General features: G+C 46.3%; 1 protein-coding gene across 12 annotated transcripts in view; it reads right to left on the reverse strand.

The window, feature by feature from the left end:
• Positions 1–19,991, reverse strand: part of MOB3B (MOB kinase activator 3B) — a 167,832-nt gene that overhangs the window by 12,458 nt on the left and 135,383 nt on the right. The window lies entirely within an intron of this gene.

Below are 19,991 nucleotides of genomic sequence, written 5' to 3' on the forward strand. Positions count from 1 at the left end.
AGAGCAGATTCCCTTTTCCTGCACATGCTTTCTGCTCCCTGTTCTCAACTGCACATCCTAAAGGCGCGACTCACATATGAAAAAATCAGTAAAAAAAGTAAAAGGCATGTTTGTTGAGGTGAAGAGTCCTGGAGACGCATGGTGGTGAACACTTGCACAGCAGTGTCCGTTTGCTTCATGCCCCTGAGCTGTACACTGAAAATCGTGACAATGGTAAATTTTATGTGTATTTTATCACAATGGACGGTAAAATTTAAGAAAATAACAACAAAAAGGCTCCATAGTGTACTAGAATCCCCTTTTCTCCACACCCTCGCCAGCACTTGTTTGATGATTTGTTGATGGCGGCCATTCTGACAGGTATGAGGTGATACCTCATTGTTGTTTTAATTTGCATCTCTCTGATGATTAGTGATGTTGGGCACTTCTTCATATGTCTCTTGGCCATTTGTATGTCCTGTTTGGAAAGGTGTCTATTTAGGTCCTCTGCCCATTTTTTAATTGGGTTCTTTGTCTTCCTTTTGTTGAGTTGTGTGATTACTCTAGATATTTTGGAAATTAACCCCTTATCTGATGTATTGTTGGCAATTATGCTCTCCCATACAGTGGGTATCCTTTACGTTTTAATGGTTGTTTCTTTTGCTATATGAAAGCTTTTTAGTTTGATGTAGTCCCATGTATTAATTTTTTCCTTTGTTTTTCTTGCCTTAGACGTTGTATCAGTAAAAATTCTGCTGCGTGTGATGTCTGAAATTTTGTTGCCTACATTTTCTTCTAGGACTTTTATGGATTCACAACTCACATTTAAGTCTTTTATCCATTTTGAGTTTATTCTTGTGCATGGTGTAAGTTGGTAGTCTAGCTTCATTTTTTTTTTGCACATAGCTGTCCAATTTTACCAACACCATTTATTAAAGAGGCTGTCTTTACTCCATTGTATACTCTTGCCACCTTTGTCAAATATTAATTGAGCATATTGTCTTGGGTCAATTTCTGGGTTCTCTGTTCTGTTCCATTGATCTGTCTGCCTGTTCTTGTGTCAGTACTAGGCTGTTTTGATTACAGTGGCTTAGTAGTATAACCTGATATCCGGTATTGTGATTACTCCTACTTATATTGCTGGTGGGAATGCAAACTGGTTCAGCCACTATGGTTTTTCCTCAAAAAATTAAAAATAGAACTGCCATTTGACCCATTGATCCCACTTCTAGGAATATATCCTAAGAAGCCCAAAACACTCATCAGAAAGAATATATGTACTCCTATGTTCAGAGCAGCACTATTTACAATACCTAAGATCTGGAAACAGCCCAAGTGTCCATTAATAGATGAGTGGATAAAAAAAACTGTGGTACATATACACAATGGAATACTATGCAGCTGTAAGAAAGAAAGATATCCTTTGAGATGACATGGAGGGACCTGGAGAGTATTATGCTAAGCGAAATCAGCCAAGCAGAGAAAGTAAGATCACATAATCTCACTTATTTGTGGAATATAGTGAACAAAATATGGTGATGAACAAAATAGAGCCAGAGACATAGAAGCATGATTCAGACTGACAAACCTCAGAGGAGGGGGGGGGGTGGGAGGTGGGGGAGGGAAGAGATAAACCAAAGCATAACCAATGGACATGGACAATGATGCTGAGATGGGGGGGGGAGCGGAAACGGGAGGAGGGTGTCAATGGGGGAAAAGAGAAACACCTATAACAAAAATAAATTTATAAAAATTTTTTTTTCTAAAAATGACCCCATTTTGGACAAAACAATGTGAAAAGCTTCAGGAAAAGAAAGAAAAAATTTAAAATACAATTCCATTAACAAAATGAAAAACAAAACAAGAAAACCCACCTCTCAGAGAAGGGGTTTTGAGAGATGTGAAGCCTTATCAGGAATATGTGAGCATTGCTGTGTGTGTGTGCATGTGCGTGTGTGTGTTCATTCACGTGCTTTCCAGAAAATATTCACGTCCAATTCATTACATTCCCTGTTATTACTTTCAATATTGGAAATAAAAGGTTTACAAGAGTTTCTCCATTTGAAATCATCTTTCTCTATTGATGCAAAATATCCAACGCCCTTGCACCAGCAACGGGAACCAAAATAAAAAGTCACTATGTCTGAGCACCTCTTATAACTAACGTCCTGCAGCAGCGGCGCCAAAGACAAAGACAATGGCCACACCCAGAGGGCGCCTATCCACAGGCCTCACAGCCTACGTTCAAAGGCTCTGTCAGCACCAGAGAAAGAGTTTGTTCCGAAAGAAGAGGAAACCACAGTGGAACCCATATATTATATGTGGAATTTAGACATGAGAGGGACTGCCGGTCTTAATGCCTTAATGAAAAGTCTCCCTCTGCAATCATTAGGTCGTAAAACTAAAACCAGCACAAGCTGGATGCGGGCAATGTCTCATTTGCCTCCTGTCCGCTTGCCAGTGTTTTCCAAAGGTCCAGTGCAAGCCCTCAAGGGTGTGCTGTGGGTCCCTGGTGCTTTGTCCCCGTTCCCCGGAGCAGGGGTGGTGTGTGGCGGGGTTTCTGAAGGCTCTACTGTTTGGAGTGAGCGATACAATGAGAACCGCTGCTTATGGGCCAGGGCTGGCAGCGCCAGGGTCAACAATCTGAATGCCAACTGGCAATGACACTGGTCGTGTCAAGTGAAGCCAGTGACAAAAGGACAGACATGCTCTGTGTCTCCCGGAGCCTGCACCCAGCCACGGCGACAGCGCAGGTGTGACCCGACCTCGGCTGGATGGAATGGCCCGGATTGTCTGTGCATACGAACCCTGCGCACCCCGCAACACACACACCGCGGCTTCGCTTCCAATGCTTGGATGTTCTGGGCTTTCAAATTAAGGAAGAACTCTGCAGAGAGCACTTGAAGCTCAGACGCGGTGGATGTGTTGCCGGTCTGCGGGGGCGAGATCCTCTGCGGCTCATCACAGGCTCCACGTGAGGCCAGACGGCAAAACCACCGCCCCTGGGCAAAGCGCCTCCCAGAAAGAGCTTGTTTACCTGCAGATTTAAAAATAAAATAATAGCCCTGGCTGGATGGTTCATTTGGTTGGAGCATTGTCCCCTACATCAAAAGGCTGTGGGTTCGATTCCCAGAATGGGCACATACCCAGGTTGCGGGTGCGATCCCTGGTCAGGGCGCACGTGAGAGGAAGGGAATCAATGTTTCTCTCACATTGATGTTTCTCCCCAACACCTCCCTTTCTCTCTAAAATCAGTAAGCATACCCTCAGGTGAGGATATAAAAAATAAAATAAAATAAAATAAAATAAAATGCAACGACGACTCTAATCAGTTGCCATCATTTATGATTCTGGAGAGTTCGCCTAAAACGTTAGAGCTCCAGTTTCCTTTGATTTGGAAACTCTGGGCCCCCACTCCCCACTGAAACATTAGTTGGGGTTGCATGCTGGCTTCTCCCGCAGCTCCCCCCTTCCCGCTGCCTACTTGCTAACTCATGTTTGCTAGCTTCCTGGCCTCTGCAGGCTTTGAGTTTGGGTCTTCGGATCTACAGATATTCAACTTCTGGAGGCACAGGGCACGTCTCTTTGGTTGCCCCTGTCCTTAGCATGAGACCGTACACACTCAGCTCATCGAGTTCCTCAACGGCGCACATTCCAAGGGTGCAGACAGCTGGTAGACATGGCCTGGCCTCACACCAGAGGCTGTTGAGGGAGGGGCGGGCTTGGGAACCACCTGTAGATCATCAGGACCCATCTGAGCAAAAACCCACCTCAAAGGAACTTCCCAGCAGAGACCCAGGCAGACAGCCTCCAGGGAGCCTGGCGCTGCAGTGACTGGCCTCCCGCCGATTCTCCTCCTCTCTGAGGTAAGGATAGAGACCGCATTTCCCACAGGACTGTGTGCGGATTAAATGAGGTGGTACATAAGCACCTCTCCTACAGCACCTCCAGTCCACGGCCCAAGACAGCCCACAGCTTTACTCAAAACACATCCCTCTATGCCCTCAGAAGCTGCACATGTCAAATTAATAAAGGGCATAGTTACTACCAACCATTGAAAGTTCTTCTGTGCTGAAATCCTTGGATAAGACCTGCACTTCTGCCACACTCTCTGCTCTAAAATAAGTTTACTGCAGAGAAAAGGAGGAAAGAGGACAGGCAGTGACATTCTGCATCCACAATGTGCCAGAGCCGAACAGAAGCTACGCCTTCCCTGGTCCTGGGTTTACAATGTACCCTAGCGGCAGAAGCCACTGACGGGATAAATGCGACAGCTGTGGTTGAGGAGGTGCGGTCCCCACCCGGGCTCAGGCCTCACCCGCACGGTCACAGAGCTGCTGCCAAGAGCACTGATCTGGGCCACGGCCTCTCATTTTGCCAGCGGGAGGATTACGGCCATTCATACCTTGGCACTGATAAGAAGGCTCACGCCAAGATGGAGACGGGCCAGTCACGGGATCCCCCGCACCTAGCCCAGTGCCCGGAGCCCTGGGCCCCCGCAGCACTCAGGTTGCTGTGACGGGGGCTCTCAGGCAGGTGAGGCATCAGGCTGAACAGGTGGGGGAGGCTCCTGGAGAACTGTGCTAATTGCTGTCGGCGGGGATGATGAAGACCGTTATGGTTTAGACAAGGTACTAGGTGTAGGGTTGATTCTGGGGGTAGGCTGGGCTGGTGGGGAGCAAGCCTGGGCTTAAGCAAAGAAAAGTGGTGGCACTAGATGCTGTCAAAAATCCAAGATGGAAGGCCCACTCTTCCATCCAGGTGTCTCATTGAAATCCAGTTCTTAGAAATATGGGCATAGCTGATAGGAGTTGCAAAGTGTGATGCCTGACCACATGCATCAGAAGTACCTAGGAGCATATTAAAAATGCAGATTCACACCCTGGCTGCTTTGGCTCAGCAGTTAGAGCATCGGCCCACGGACCAGAGAGACCCGGGTTCGGTTCCCACTAAGGGCACGTGCCTCGGTTGCAGTTTGTCTCCGGCCCCAGCTGGGGTTGTGTGGGTGGCAGCCACTCGATGTGTCTTTCTCACATCGATGTTTCTCTCTCTCTCTTCCTCCCTCTCTCCCTCCCGCTCTATCTGAAGATGAATGCAAAAATGTCCTTGGGTGAAGATAAAACAACAACAACAAAAACAACAACAAAAAAAATGCAGATTCGCGAGCCCCATTCGAGACCTGCTGAGTCATAGTTCTAGCAGTAGACCCCTGCACTGACTCCTTCACAAGCTCTCCGGGTGGTCCCGTGCAGGAAAAGTCTGAGAAGCAGACACTCAGTCTCAGGGGGCTCTCCTGTGGTGTGGCCGGAGCTTGGCTGGGCTGGGCCCCACCCTTGGAGATTCTGATTGAAGAGGTCTGGGATGAGGCCTGAGGACTGAGATCATTTCTGAGATCACCTCAGGTGATGTGCAGCAGGATGATTTATAACCATTCACAACAGACTGTGGGGGGGGGGGGCAGGAAAGACAACCTGTCCCTGTGGTATGGATTACTTTTGTTATTATAACCTACCGAAAATAGAGATATTCTAATTGGACTTTAGCGATACTTGCTACTTTCCTTTTCAGTTTGTCTCCTTAACCACCCAGGCGGCAGGAAGATAAAAGTTTTCCACAAAGGCCTGTCAAAACATTGTTCTTGTTTGTAAGAAAAGGTGAAAGCATTTGCCAAGCACACTTTAAAGATGAAGTTTATCGAGATATATTTTCTCTTCAAATGTACAAGTTGATGAGTTTTGACAGATATATGTTCCCATGAAACCACTACAATTAAGTTAGGAAACATTTCTATCATCTCTGAAAACTCCCTCTTGCTGTTTTGCCACCAATCCCCTCCCCCCAGCCTTGGCCCCAGGCAGCCACTGATACGCTTCCTGACACTGTGAATTCATTTAGACTCTTCGAGAATTTGATATAAATGAAATAAAACAGTGTGTACTTTCTGTGTCTGGTTTCTTTGGCTCGGCACAATGTTTTTCAAATTTATTCAGAACATGAATTATTCGTGAATTCGATTTCTCAAGGTACTGCTTCAGGAGAAAGAGCAGGTTTCCGGAGGGACTGAGGGCGGGGGCTGTGAATTGAAAGGGAAGCGAGAATGCAGAGACAGTCGGTAGGCTGCCTTCTTCAGGAACTCAGCTAGGAAGGGGAAGGGGACGTGACCACAGGAGGTGCTGGGAGTTTTCGTGGAGGCAGGTGATTTCTGGAGCCACGAGCACTTTGCAGAGAGCTGACCTGAGCTGTAGGAGGGGGGAAGTGAGAGAGGAATGGGAAATGCAGGGATCAAAGATGAACTGTATTAGGCAGGTAGGCAGGCACGGGCAGGGCAAGAATGATGGGCCAGGCGCAGAGCATGCAGGGTGGAGAACCCCGGGTGTCTAGCGATGGGCAAAACTTGCATGACCACTTCCTTAAGTTGTTAACCCCTGGAGATGACATCTAGGTTTCAGCTCCAGGCCCAGAGAGGCAGCAAAATCAGACGGAATGATGCCATGGTGACATCAGGACTCACTGCATTGGCTGATAACCTGCCCTGGCGCCAACCAATCAGAGGAGACCACAACCCTGAAAGGACACACTTGGACAGCTGATGAATAGTCCATTGGGATCCTCCCCTGAGACCTCCATATAAATACCCTTTGATGGAAGACCCAGCTCTCTCTCTGAAGCATGCCCAAACCTCCCCTCCCTCTTTCATTACGCAAGGCGTTTCTCTCTCTCTTTCTCTGCTGTAACTTGTTTCCTGAACCCATTTATTCTTTTTTAAAAAATATGTTTTTATTGATCTTTGAGATAGAGAGGAATGGAGAGGGAGGGAGAGAGAGAGAGAATGAGAGAGAGAGGACATCAGTTGGCTGCCTCCTGCACGCTCCCTACTGGGGATTGAGCCCACCGCCTGGGCATGTGTCCTGCCTGGGAATTGAACTGTCGACCTCTCATTGCATGGGATGACACCCAACCAACTGAGCCACACCAGCCAGGACCTGAGCCCATTTTTTTCTATGGCTCATTTCTTTTACCTCTGTGACTTTCTAAATAAACTTACTCTTATAATTGAATCTTGGCTCTGAATTCTTCTCTTAGCCAGAACTCCAGAACCAAGGTTGTTGAACTGAAGTCTAACACCTGGTGCTGTTTTTTGCTGCTAACAAAACATTACCACTTATATTTTCTTTTGTCTGTGTGGTGGTTTAAGAATATGTCTATACATTCTTTGATATTCCTCTCTTCAAGAGATACAGCTTCATTCCATTCCCCTGAAGTGTGGATTGGATTTAGAGACCACACCTAGTGAATCGAAAATAGAGGAAGTGCGGTTTATCACTTCTGACATCATTCCCTGAAGACGCTGCCACTGCCATCTTAGGTGCCTTCTTTCGGATCAGGGACTCTGAGAGCAATCAGCAGAAACCTCACGTGGTGTAGAGTGAGGTCATCTCTGAAGAAGGGGTGACTGGGCTGAGCTTTCAGGACTTAGGAGAACACGGAGGTGGAAGGACAGGCAGATCCCCTAGCCAGGGGGTGAGAGGACATGGCCCATTTGAGGAACTCCATGAAGTTCCCCTTGGGTCTATCTTCGTCTAGACCTACCTGTATGCATTTATTTTCATTTACTGGCCCAATTACACTCAGATTCACAATGTATAGGAAGCTATTAGTACTAACATCCTGGAACTAATATTGATTAATAGAAAGTTCTAGTCCAAAGTATGGCTGAACTGGATTTTTTGGTGGCTTGTATATCTGATCTTTATGTATGAAACTATTCCACGGGAAGAGGTATTCTCAAGTGACCCCACAAATCCCTAGGTTATGTTTTTATTGTGGTGGGACAGGTGGGTGCTGAGAGAAGATGTACTATTATATTTTAGTAAGGGAAACCTTCCCACATTTAAGTCCCAAGTTAAAACTTATTTTACATCTTTTGGAGCCAAAAAATCTACTCTTATCTGGTCAGAAAATTTGAGCTAATCAAGACCACACGTGGCAGCCCAGATCTGGCAGGCTTATTTATATATGGGCATCAAGCCATACTGACTATCCATATTTTCATGTAAATGCTCATGAAGACGAATTAATTCCTGCTGTGACTGACATTCTGCAGCAATTTCCAATACTGTAGACACAGTGAAGTGTGATGACGACTTGGTACCCCAGAGACCAGGAGCATGCCTGAGGAATTCTGACATGGGATCTAAGAAGAAACACTGAACATAAGGCTTTGAGCCAACTCTTCATCTGTAAACTGAGAGAGAAGCAGCCTAGCAAAGAGAAGCAGATCATCCCAGGAGCTTAAAGAACTAAATGGCAATGCTTCATTGAGACATCATAGGGGGCAATTTTGAACACATCTGGCAGCCATGGATAGTGGAAGAAGGTACCAATAGTGCATTTTAGGAAGTAACTCTTGCAGATAGAGCCTCTAGTCCAGTGGTGTCTGAGAGATGGTACCATGATGATGGAAATGCTCACTATCTACCCAATACAATAGCCACTAGACACATGTGGCTTTTGGATACTTGAAATGTGGCTAGTGAGATTAAAACATTAATTTTTATACCATTTGCCATTGCAACAATGACAAAAAATAAGATACTTAGGAATAAACTTAACCAAGGAGGTAAAAGATCTGTTCTCTGACAATTACAGGACATTGAAAAAAGAAATAGAGGAAGATATACAAAAGTGGGAACATATACCATATTCATGAATTGGAAGAACCAGCTTCATTAAAGTGTCCATACTACCAAAGCAATCTACAGATTAAATGCAATCCCTATTCAAGTACCAACAGCATATTTCACAGATCTAGAACAAATACTCAAAAAGTTTAAATGTAACCAAAAAGTCTCCAAACAACCACAGCAATCTTGAAAAAGAACAAAGTGGGAGGGATCACAATACCAGATATCAAGTTATATTACAAAGCCATCATAATCAAAACAGCCTGGTACTGGGACAAGAACAGCATTATAGATCAATGGAACTGAAGAGAGAACCCAGAAACCAACCTAAGACAGTATGCACAACTAATATTCAACAAAGGAGGCAAGAGCATATAATGGATTTGAAAAGACAGTCTCTTCAATAAATGGACAGCTACATGTAAAACAATGGAACTAGACCACCAACTTATACTATATACAAGAATAAACTCAAAATGGATAAAAGACTTAAATGTAATTTGTGAAACAATAAAAATCCTAGGAGAAAATGTAGACAGAAAAATCTCAGACATCATATGTAGCGGAATTTTCACTGATACATCTCCTAGGGCGAGAGAAACAAAAGAAAAATAAATAAATAAATGAGACTACATCAAACTATAAAGCTTCTGCAAGGCAAAAGAAACCAGCATCAAAATGAAAAGGGAACTCAATCTCTGGGAGAACATATTTGTCAATGATACATTGAATAAGGGGTTAATATCCAAAATATATAGAGTACTCATACAACTCAACAAAAGGAAGACAATCCAATTAGAAAATGGGCAGAGGACCTGAATAGACACTTCTCCAAACAGGACATACAAATGGCCAGGAGACATATAAAAATGCTCAACATCTCTAATCATCAGAGAGATGCAAATTAAAACAACTATGAGATATCACTTCATACCTGCCAGAATGGCGACCATCAACAAATCCTCAAACAACAAGTGCTGGAGAGGATGTGGAGAAAAGGAGACTCTAGCAAACTGCCGGTGGGAATGCAGACTAGCACCTCCACTATGGGAATCAATATGGTGTTTCTTAAAAAAATTAAAAATGGAACTGCCATTTGACCCAGTGATCCCACTTCTAGGAATAAGAAGACTGAAACACCAATCAGAAAGACTATATGCACCCCTATGTTTATAGCAGTGCTATTTACAATAGCTAATATCTGGAAAGAACCCAAGTGTCCATCAGTAGATGAGTAGATAAAAAAGCGGTGGTACATATACACAATGGAGTACTATGCAGCTATAAGAAAGAAAGATCTCTTATCCTTTGAGATGACATGGAGGGACCTGGAGAGTATTATGCTGAATGAAATAAGCCAGTCAGAGAAAGACAAGTACCACATACTCTCATTTATTTATGGAACATCATGAATAAAATAAGCTGTTGACCAAAAGCGATCCAGAGTCATGTAAGTAGGGAACAAACTGACACACCTCAGAGGGACTTGGGGTGGGGGTGGGAAGAGATAAACCAAAGAACTTATATGCATATATGCACAGCCAATGGGCACAGTCATTAGGTTGGGGAAAGCAGGACAGGGTGGGAGCAGGGAGGAGGGTGTCAATGGAGGAGAAAAAGGGGGACGTCTGTGATACTTTCAACAATAAAGGAATTAATTGCAAAACAAATAAACAATTGTCTTAAGAAAAGAAAATAGTTTTTATTTTTACATTTTAGTAATTTAAAATTAAGTAGTCACAAGGCTACTGGCTACTGTATTGGACAGCACAGCTTTAGATAATGAGTGGAAGATACAATTCTTTTTTTTTTTGGTACGTGCCCCTAGTGGGAGCCGAACCTGGGACTCTCTGGTCCACAGGCTGATGCGCCAACCACTGAGCCAAACCAGCCAGGGCAAGAATATAATTCTTTAAAACTGAGCTTCTTAGGCAATGCAGATGTATCTTATTTGACTGTCCTTCTGGCACTCAGCACAATACCTGACACATAGTACAGGTTTTCAATAAATGCTCAGCAGACCTTTATCAGCCAGGAGAGGACTGACTTTATAATACAGAAGGAAGACTGTATAAGACTATGTAGTGAGTACCTCCTAAGGGATATTTCAAACCTTAGACCCACGAAATGCTCTGGAGAGAAAGGATTCCCTGAGCAAATATATATTCAAGTTCTATGATTTGCTTGGAGGGTTAGGGTGTCCACTAGGGTATGAAAAAAACCGGAGTACCTTTTTTAACTCACTATTCCCCATAGTTATTTGCCATGGAACCCCTTTTCACATAACCCTTTTGACACCCTTTAGAACTAGTAGATTCTGGGGAAAATACTTTGGGAGATGCTGCAGTAAAGACAGGGTAGGAGGGAAACTGCCAGTGGATTCCTTGAAAGTAGGGACCCGATTTTCAGCACATGGTCAGCAAGTAATATATGTTACTGGATGCCCTAGAAATAGCTGTCAGTCCAGACCAGAGGCAGTCTATAAAGCACGCCCACCAGGAAGAGAGGGGCAGTGTGTGGCTGCCTTTGTCAGTTGTCATTCCTGCAGAGCGAGGACATAACCTGGCATGTAAGATTCAGGTGAAGGTATGCCATAGCAAACTGGAACAGAAATTATAAGAATTATGGAGACCTTAATTGTTTTAGAAGACTCGGTATTTTAAAACTTAAACCAAGCAGCTAAACACTGAGAATTTATTGTGACGAGAATATCCATTCCCATGCAAAGGAATCAAAGTCAAGAGATACAGGGTGGTATAAACCAGGAGGGCATACGGGTCCTTGGGAATAGTAGAAGAGAATAGTCCTCTTTGAGAAGAAAAATAATAAAACAAGAATATGATTGATGCCTGGCTGGTGTGGTTCAGTGGTTGAGCATCGACCCCTGCACCAATTCCCAGTCAGGGCACATGCCCAGGTTGTGGGCCAAATCCCCAGTGGGGGGCATGCAGAAGGTGGCCAATCGATGTTCTCTCTCATCAATGTTTCTATCGCTCTCTCCCTCTCCCTTCCTCTCTCTAAAATCAATAAAGAAAAAAAAAATTAAAAAAAAAAAAAAAAAAGGATATGATTGAAACCAGGGCAGAGACATATTCCTTAGTCACTTCTGGTCTTGGTTTTTTGTTAATATCTTAGTAATGAAGGAATGGAATTAACTCCACACCCACGCTATAATTTCAGCTAAAAATTATTTGTAGTTATTGTACATACATTTATGCGTCTGTGTAATAAAGTATACAGACTGTTCCATGGTATGAATTAACTTTTTTTCAACAAATCTCATTTGTTCTCTTTTAAAACTTGAAGTTCGAAAAACACAAAAATATCTTCAGATCCAGTTAAGTAGAGAAATCTGGATGGGAAAACCGCCAACGGAAACCCTCGGTCAAGATCATGGTTCCTTTGCAGCGAGGCGCCTGAATGAAGCCTGTCGCTGCAGGGCTCGGCATGTCACGTGTGGGTGACCTGCAGACTTCATCATATGCCTCAGAATCATGGAGACCCGCTCACCTAGAATAGGGGCCTCGAAACTCCCCTCTCTACGAGGGCGCACCCCAGGTCCAGGAACGAACCCTTCAGTCCAAGGTGACACATCGCCTCCTGCAGTCACAGAGGGATCTGTGCAACCGCTGGCTGCTCTGTGGGCATCTCTGTCACCACAGCTCTGTGAAGGGGAGCAGGGGACATGGCCACACACAGGAGACAGAGCCCTCAGACATGTGGTCCTGGGCACGCAGGCCTCTCAGCGCCTTGGTCTTGGTGGTCAAGGCCTTTCACAGCACAGGTTTGTTTTTTTCTGATTATTACAAAAGTGATACGTGTTTGTTATAGAAAACTTGAAAAGCCCAAATAGGCCTACGTCAAGAAGAAGTATTGCTCATTATTCCGAGAGAACCTCTCTGGACTCGTGTTGCTGTTCTTCCTTCCTCATTTCTGACGACACTGACACAATACTAATACATAGGTATATGAGTAGAGTGATTTCCAATACAGTTTCAAACCCTGCTTTCATTTCTTAGTATCATGTGCTGACAATATTCCCATGATCATCATCTTCAACTCTGATTAATCAAATTAAGGCCCGGAGATAAGCCAGACCACATCTCACCCTGAGCCATTTTTAAAAACCAAACCACCAAGCACCGACCATCCCACAAACCAGAGGCAAAAGCTGTCAGGAGGTCAGCAAAGGACGAATAAATAGGACTGACAAAGGCATGTGAATCATGTTGCCACATTCCCAACAGCCCAGCACAATGCAGTTCATTGAAAACAACCCACATTTCTGCTGTTTTTCAAACAGACACTTTACAATTTGTCTGCCAAACCTCCTAAAATGGTTTCTGGCAGGCCCCCCCTTTCATCTCTGGGCATTTGGGTTGCCCCAAACAGCTACCACCGGCTGATGCCATGCTGGACACACGCACACGCACGCACACGCACACACCATCTAAATGGACAAAGTCCCTTGAATGTCGTCTCCAGTTACTCTCTGTGCCGGGCGCACCCCCTCTGCTGGCATGGTGAGCTCCAATTCATGATGGCCTCTCTAAGCAAAGCGAGACGGTCACGCTGAATGAAAGATGACAAGGTTGGTGAAACACCATGTCAACGATCATAATCCCAGTGAGACAAGCTGGGGGCGGGGGGTGCTCTAGATAGGCTCTCTCCTGGGCAAACTGAGGCACCCGGACATCACATGCCTTGCTCAGGGTCAGACAACATGTCGTAACCAAACAGTGGAAACATCATTACAAACGCTCAGCTGCCAGGCCCACAGGCTGAAGTGCCTGCTGTTTCATCGCCTGTGTCCCTGTCCGAGCCATTGGCTGGAAGGCAAGGAACCCGCCAGAAAAGGAGCAGCCCAGAGGCCTTTGCACAGATGATGCTTCAAAAGAAAAGGTCCTTTCAAAAGCCCCACGACGGCTCTTCCTTGCTGGCTATTTTGGGGAGCAGCTGTGGCTGATGTGAGAAACTCACAGTCCTAACCTGATCTTGCCATTAGGACAACCTTGGCGACGGCACTGACCCAAGTGTCTCCAAGGGAAGTGCAGGTGTGACCCGGCCACCTCTTAGTGGACGCAAGGTGAGCATATGCTTGGACCTCAACAGGCTGTGCTGGGCCTTTATGAGCCAAGGCTTTCCAAATCTTTGGTTTTCAACCTTTTTCTTCCATCTTTAAAGCAGGGGTTTGGGTGCTAAAGCTGAAAATCATGTGGTGCAAGAAGGTCGGCAGGCTGGGGGGGAGGGGAACGAACGTCGGTGTGACAGACGAAACGGCAGTGACGAGAGTCCGCAGGGACGGAGGGAAACACGGTTTGGAGGTTGAGAAGTAACATCTGTCTGAAGTAAAGGTATGAAGTGTGAGGAAACGATGAAATAATGTATGTAAGGAGCTTAATAGAACATATGGAATGCAAGAAGTGAAGCTAGAGCTTATTCCTTGGAAATGCCTTGCACATGGTAAGGACAGACTCCAGGACGGGGGGTCACACAGTCGTGCGGGAGGTGAGAATGAACAGGCCGGGTTCCTTTTCCCTGTGAAGCCCTCCAGATGTGTTACTCCTCCCACGTCCCTCTTAGTCTCTTCCTCAGGGGCAGGGCTGCGTGGCCGGGGCCAGAGCAGAGGCAGGAGGGCAACGCTCAGACTCTAGGGGCACATCACAAAGATCGACGGTGCTGCCTAACCTGCGGACCTTGTCCATGGGTCCTGATCGCTGTGAGGTGTTACTGAGTGATCGCAATAGAAAATGAGATCTCAGGAGCCAAATGCTGTTACATAGGGTGGGCTGCACAAAATCGAACCCATTTCTTCCCCGGAGGGCTTCCCAATGCCATTAATATGCCATTATTCCTTGTGCGTCTTCGTGGAGTTGATACACCCTTTTGTAAACTCACCTGATCAAGGAAGAGAAGCCTGTTTCCCCTGAGCTTTACTCAGGACTGACATTTTGAGGAGCACTCTCAGCCAACACTGATCCTTAATTTTTTCTTCTTTGCTCTCTTTTCCCATCTCATTGAGCTAACAACCCCCCAGTGCTAGAAAAGGGGAAGCGGTGACGTGTGCGAAATAGAGTAATTCTCAAATTCGAGCGTATTTGTCATCTACAGTCTTGCCCTTCAGGATGTGGTCGGGGGACCTGCCGCATCAGCATCACCTGGGAGCGAAATGCACACGTGCGAGTCCCATCCCGGGCCCGGGCCTGAAGCGAAGGCTGCGTTTTGGCAAGACGTCCAGGTGGCACATTTGCGTTTGGAACGCAGACCGAGGGTGCTAGGTACCAGGCTCTATTCTCAATAGTTCAGATTTCTGTGTCTCTGTGGGGAGTCCCAGGTGTGCCCATCTGAAAATAATCTCCAGGGGAGTCTGATGCAGCTGGTGTGCAGACCCCTCCTGAGAGGCACTGACTTGGCCCAGGCGCCTGCCGCGAGGTAACGGAACAGCCCCACGGGGACGCTTGGTTTCACGGCAGCACCTCCACCAGCCAGGAGATGGCACAGCCACCTTCACTGTTAGAACTAAGGAATGAAGCCCTGGAGAGAGAAGCGAAGGCCCTAGACCAAGGTCACCCCGGGGTCAGCAGGTACATTAGGGTGAACAACCTCTCTCCTCCTCCCTAATCAGCTGCTCATTCAGCAGCCGCGGCATTGCTGACAGCCCCTCTGAGCCTGCCTTTGTCTTCTGGGAAAGGCCGACAGGCTGGCGGCTGCTTGCTCCGCTGACGATGGCTCCAGTGAGCTTCTTCCCCAGCTGACTCCCAGGCTGCCGAGGCCGGCGCGGCCTGCTCCCTCCATCAGGGCCTGGCCCGTCTTCTAATTTCCAGATCATCTGGACTCCTTCCCTCCAACTGTGAACTTGCTGGAGTTCAACGTGCATCGACATGAGAAGTGGGTCCTTTGTCACATCAGTGCCTGCGTCAGCCCTCCAGCCTCCCCTCCGGATGGAGACCGAGTGAAGTGCTACGTGATTCTCCGGGTTCCCAGCTGCTGCGGGCCAGCGCAGGTCCCAGCGGGAGCCACGAGGCAAGCCCTGGGGGCGGATGGCCGCCCTGGCCTTCCTCGGACGCTGGCCAGGGTGACCTCTTCCCCGCTCCTGAATTCCAAATTGTATTCCCACCCAGAGGCCTGATGGACTCTGAAAATGGTCCCAGTGTGCCAGGGACTGAGTTTTCCCAGGACGTGAGATTTTTAATGCTAACTCTTTGGAGGGTCGGTCCCCTTATGCCCGGCACACCACGGCACAGGCAGTGCGAGAACATTTAACATTCCCGGGGTGATCTAGCTGGAATCTGGAACAGAGAACCGGCTGGAGCCAGGGCCCCATGTTTCCCTGCCAGGCCTAAACGGATCCCTTCACTGCTCTGCACCTTTATGCTGCTTCTCGTCTCCTCTGCTAATCCGACAGGACGAAGCATCACTTCCAACAGTGGGTTCGTGCGGGTCTGCAGGCACGTTCTGAGATGCGGGAGGTCCCAGGGAATGAATGTCTCGTGTGTAACCCCTTTGAATGGAGGTGTGCCACCCACAAAGTACTCTTGGTAAGGACAGAGCAATCCGAAAATACTGTTAGCATACATATGTACCAGCAAACAGAGGAATGCAAGCTTGCGTCATGTACACTCCCAGCCCTCAAAGAGGGAGACACGGACACAGCGAGCTGGGTCTGCTGCCAGGCTACCCAGGGATCACTAAGAGGGCAGAGGCCACGGACCTGGAGAAGGGAGCCTGAGGGGACGTCTGCTTACCAGACGCCAGCTACTTCACCTTCATCATCCCACTTCGCAGCTAACATTTCCTGAGCTCCTACTGTGCGACTAAACCATTTAATTTTTACGACAATTCTATTATTATACTCATTCTATGAATGAAGGAAATGATGCTTTGAAAAGTCAACTACTGTCTTGTTCAGGATTGCAAGTTAGTAATAGAAGTCTCCAGGGTCTGCATCCAGAGACTTGAGCTTTGTTCCCGGCACTGTCTGAAACGGAATCTGTACCCTTGTGGGGAGCTGGACCCTCAACATAGTGTGCTAGACACCCAGTCAACACCACACAAACACCGCTGGGTGGCTCTGGGGCAGGGGAGTGTGGGTGCACGTGATGAAGGCATGGTGGAGAGAGACAGGAGGTGGGGTCCCTGATTCTAAACTGTGGGATCCCCAGGCACGACAGCAGGACTGTCCCACTGGAGGTGAGGGAATGCTGGAAAGGCCGATGTGCCAAGGGAAACTGGTCGGAAAAGTCTGTCCTTTGGTCCTCAGCTGCATTTGAGTCTAAAGAATGTACGACTAGACTGTGAAGCTAAATGCCTGACTTCGCTGTCATCCTTCAAGGGCTGAAGATGAGCAGCAGTCATTATTTTACTTTTAGGGTTTTTTTTGTTGTTAATCCTCACCCGAAGACCATTTTTTCACGGATTTTTTTAGAGAGAATGGAAGGGAGAGAGGGAGGGAGAGAGACAGAGAGAAACATTGATGTGAGAGAGAAACATCGATTGGTTGCCTCCCACACGGGTCTCCAACTGGGGCTGGAGATTGAACCTGCAACCCAGGTACATGCCCTTTGTGCCATTGACCAGGAATCGAACCCATGACCCTCCAGTGTTCAAGCCCACGCTCGATCCACTGAACTATACCAGAGAGGGCATTTTTAAGAGTGCATTTGTAAATTCTCAAAATATATCGTTCTTATGTACTTAGAACATTTGAACCACTTACTTTGCATGTACTGCTACTTGATATATTCAAATCAAATCAAAATGTGTGATTTGATACGCTGTGACTAATGCTGATATGTGACATTGCAACAGTAGATTTAGATGTCAGGTGTTCGGTGCTGCCAGCTATTAAAAGAGCTCCCTTCAGTGACAACAATTCACAGGTACGCTGGGCTATGCTAAGTATCCGGAGCCCGATGTTTTTTCTTTTACTTTATAGGTTTTGGTTTGGGTAAAAATAAATACATAATTTCAGATAATTAAGCATTAAAAACACTGCTGTTACTATGTAAAAACGTTAAAATGAGTCTCCCTGTAATATAATTAACAGAGCATAAGGGTAGGAAGGACACTGTTTGAAGCAAGAAATATAAGCTTCAGGGGGGAAAACCCTGATGCTCTTCTTACTCACTTCCACTGTTAATAATTCCTGATTAATCCAACTACATTTCTGTTTTCCCCAAAGAAGTTCTTATCTAGAATACAGGGTTTGGGGGGCCTTTCTGTGACTCTGAGACTTCAGCCAGCTCCTCATGGCCAGGTGACAGAACGCCTGTGGCCTCTTCTTCAGAAAATAACAAAGTTGTCTGATGGCAAAGAAAGGACTTTCTCTGCCTGCTGACTTACATCAGCTTTGTCCATCCAGCAATGGACGTTATGTTTCCGTACAGGTAGAAATTGATTTTCAGATCTACCTGTCTGATGTTTCTGCTCCTTTAGCTCAGTGGAACCCAAACAGTGCGTGCTTAGGAGAGCTTCTTCCTCCTGGGGACCCCTGTCAGAGGAAGGTCTTTCCCCTCCACCCGAACGTGCCAACAGAAGAGGACAAAACTCTCCAAAAGCAGAACTGCATTCTCCGTGAGATCAGAGTAGTTCTCTGTTCTCTTCGGTTACATGGCCCCTACCACGCTTTCCTTCATCCTTGACATTTCCGAGAATTAGCTTTATCGCTCTCTCCTGCATCTTAACTGCCTTGATCTCTTCGCACGACCTTTTCTTCCGGAAGTAGCTCTTTCCCCAGCAGGCTTTACCCAGGACAACTAGCAAAACTCTCATGATGCACTTCAGCTTCTTTCCACCAAATTTAGAGACATCGTATTTCCTGCCCCCGCGAGCTTTCTAAAAAGCTGCTATAAATAAAAATGAAGAAAATGAGCACTTCTTTAGCCAATGACATATCTCAATTGTACCCAGAAAGTCTTTCTGTCTCCCAGAATTCTTGAGTGATGCAAAGAAAAATATTTTACCAGGTACTCTCCTAGCATTATAACGATTTCAAGTTCAGAAACTCTAAAGGTGACCAATGAATTCACCAAACCTTCTTTGCCAGATGCAGGCCCTGTGTTAAACAAGTCTTTTACTTTTTGTATTTGGACTCCTTTAACATCTGGGGTCTTACTGATGGTGGAGGTCCCAGGGGCAGTCCAATTCCTGGAGATAGGAAATAACTCACCCTCAAGCTGTTTACTCACTAATCAATACAAACCAACAGAACCCACACCCCAACCCCCTTCCCTATCTCCTCTCACACAGGTTAACATTGCCCTGCCCTCCTCACCCCAGGGCCAGGTGCCAGACAACCAGGGTAGCCCAGAGGCCCAGAGCCCACTGCAATTATTCAAAGGAATCCACCTTAAACTCACTCACCCTCCGCCGTACCCGTACCCGTTCCTCCCCAGGGAAACCACCATAAAGACTCATGCCCACATTTCCCTGCTCCCTCTGCCTCTGACCGGCCCGGCTGCTTCCCTGTGTGGCCCCCGTGAAGAATGCGCCCCTTCTCTTGGGGTTTGTGAGCATAACAAACTATCTTTTGATAGTTGGATCTGCAGGCCTCGCCATACATAAATAACAGTGAAAGCTATATTTTAGAAACATGCACATAAAGAGAAAGGATGATAAGGTAGCTCGAAGGATGACAGCCTGGCCCCTGCCTTCTGGCCACGATTCAGCTGCACTTGGATGGAATTTAGCTGCTCTACCAGCTACATTTAGAAAAACTGCCACTTTAATGTTTCAAGAAGAAAGCATGATTTTACCATAAAACAGTGTATTATTTTGGCTAAAAAAGTACTCCGTAGAGCTGCCTAAAATAGCTGTGATGGGGCTTCACATTAAGATACCACATGTCACAAAGATGACAGGCCCCTGGGCTTTGATTTTTAAAGTGCAGATTAAGTCCAACTGCAAAAATAATTTACAAAGGAGATGAGCGTAGTCCCCTTCACCTACACGATACAGCAAAGTTTTGTATCGAACGTTCTGGGTTCTAATACAGTCTATTAAAACCACATCACAGGCCTTGTCCAGGCTCACTTCTGTCTCCATCTCTGGAGTAAAAGCTACTCAAAGGCAGTTGTACTTGACCTTGTCTGCCTAGCAGTAGGTACTCAATGTTTGTTTACCGACTGAAAAAATGCTTCTGATCATCTTTTGATGACAGTGTAAGAGATGACAGGAGAGATCAAAGGTGTCCACTTCAGGGATTAAGTAATTAGGTGACTGGTTTGGAGCTAAGAATTAAAGCTACTCCCTTCGGCCCGAACCATTGCAATCCCATTATATTCTGCCACCTCTCTGAGGGGAATTTAAGACCCTTACTTTTTCTATTTT

Source organism: Molossus molossus, unplaced genomic scaffold (assembly GCF_014108415.1).
Source record: "Molossus molossus isolate mMolMol1 unplaced genomic scaffold, mMolMol1.p scaffold_m16_p_14, whole genome shotgun sequence".
NCBI classification, from domain to species: Eukaryota; Metazoa; Chordata; class Mammalia; order Chiroptera; family Molossidae; genus Molossus; species Molossus molossus.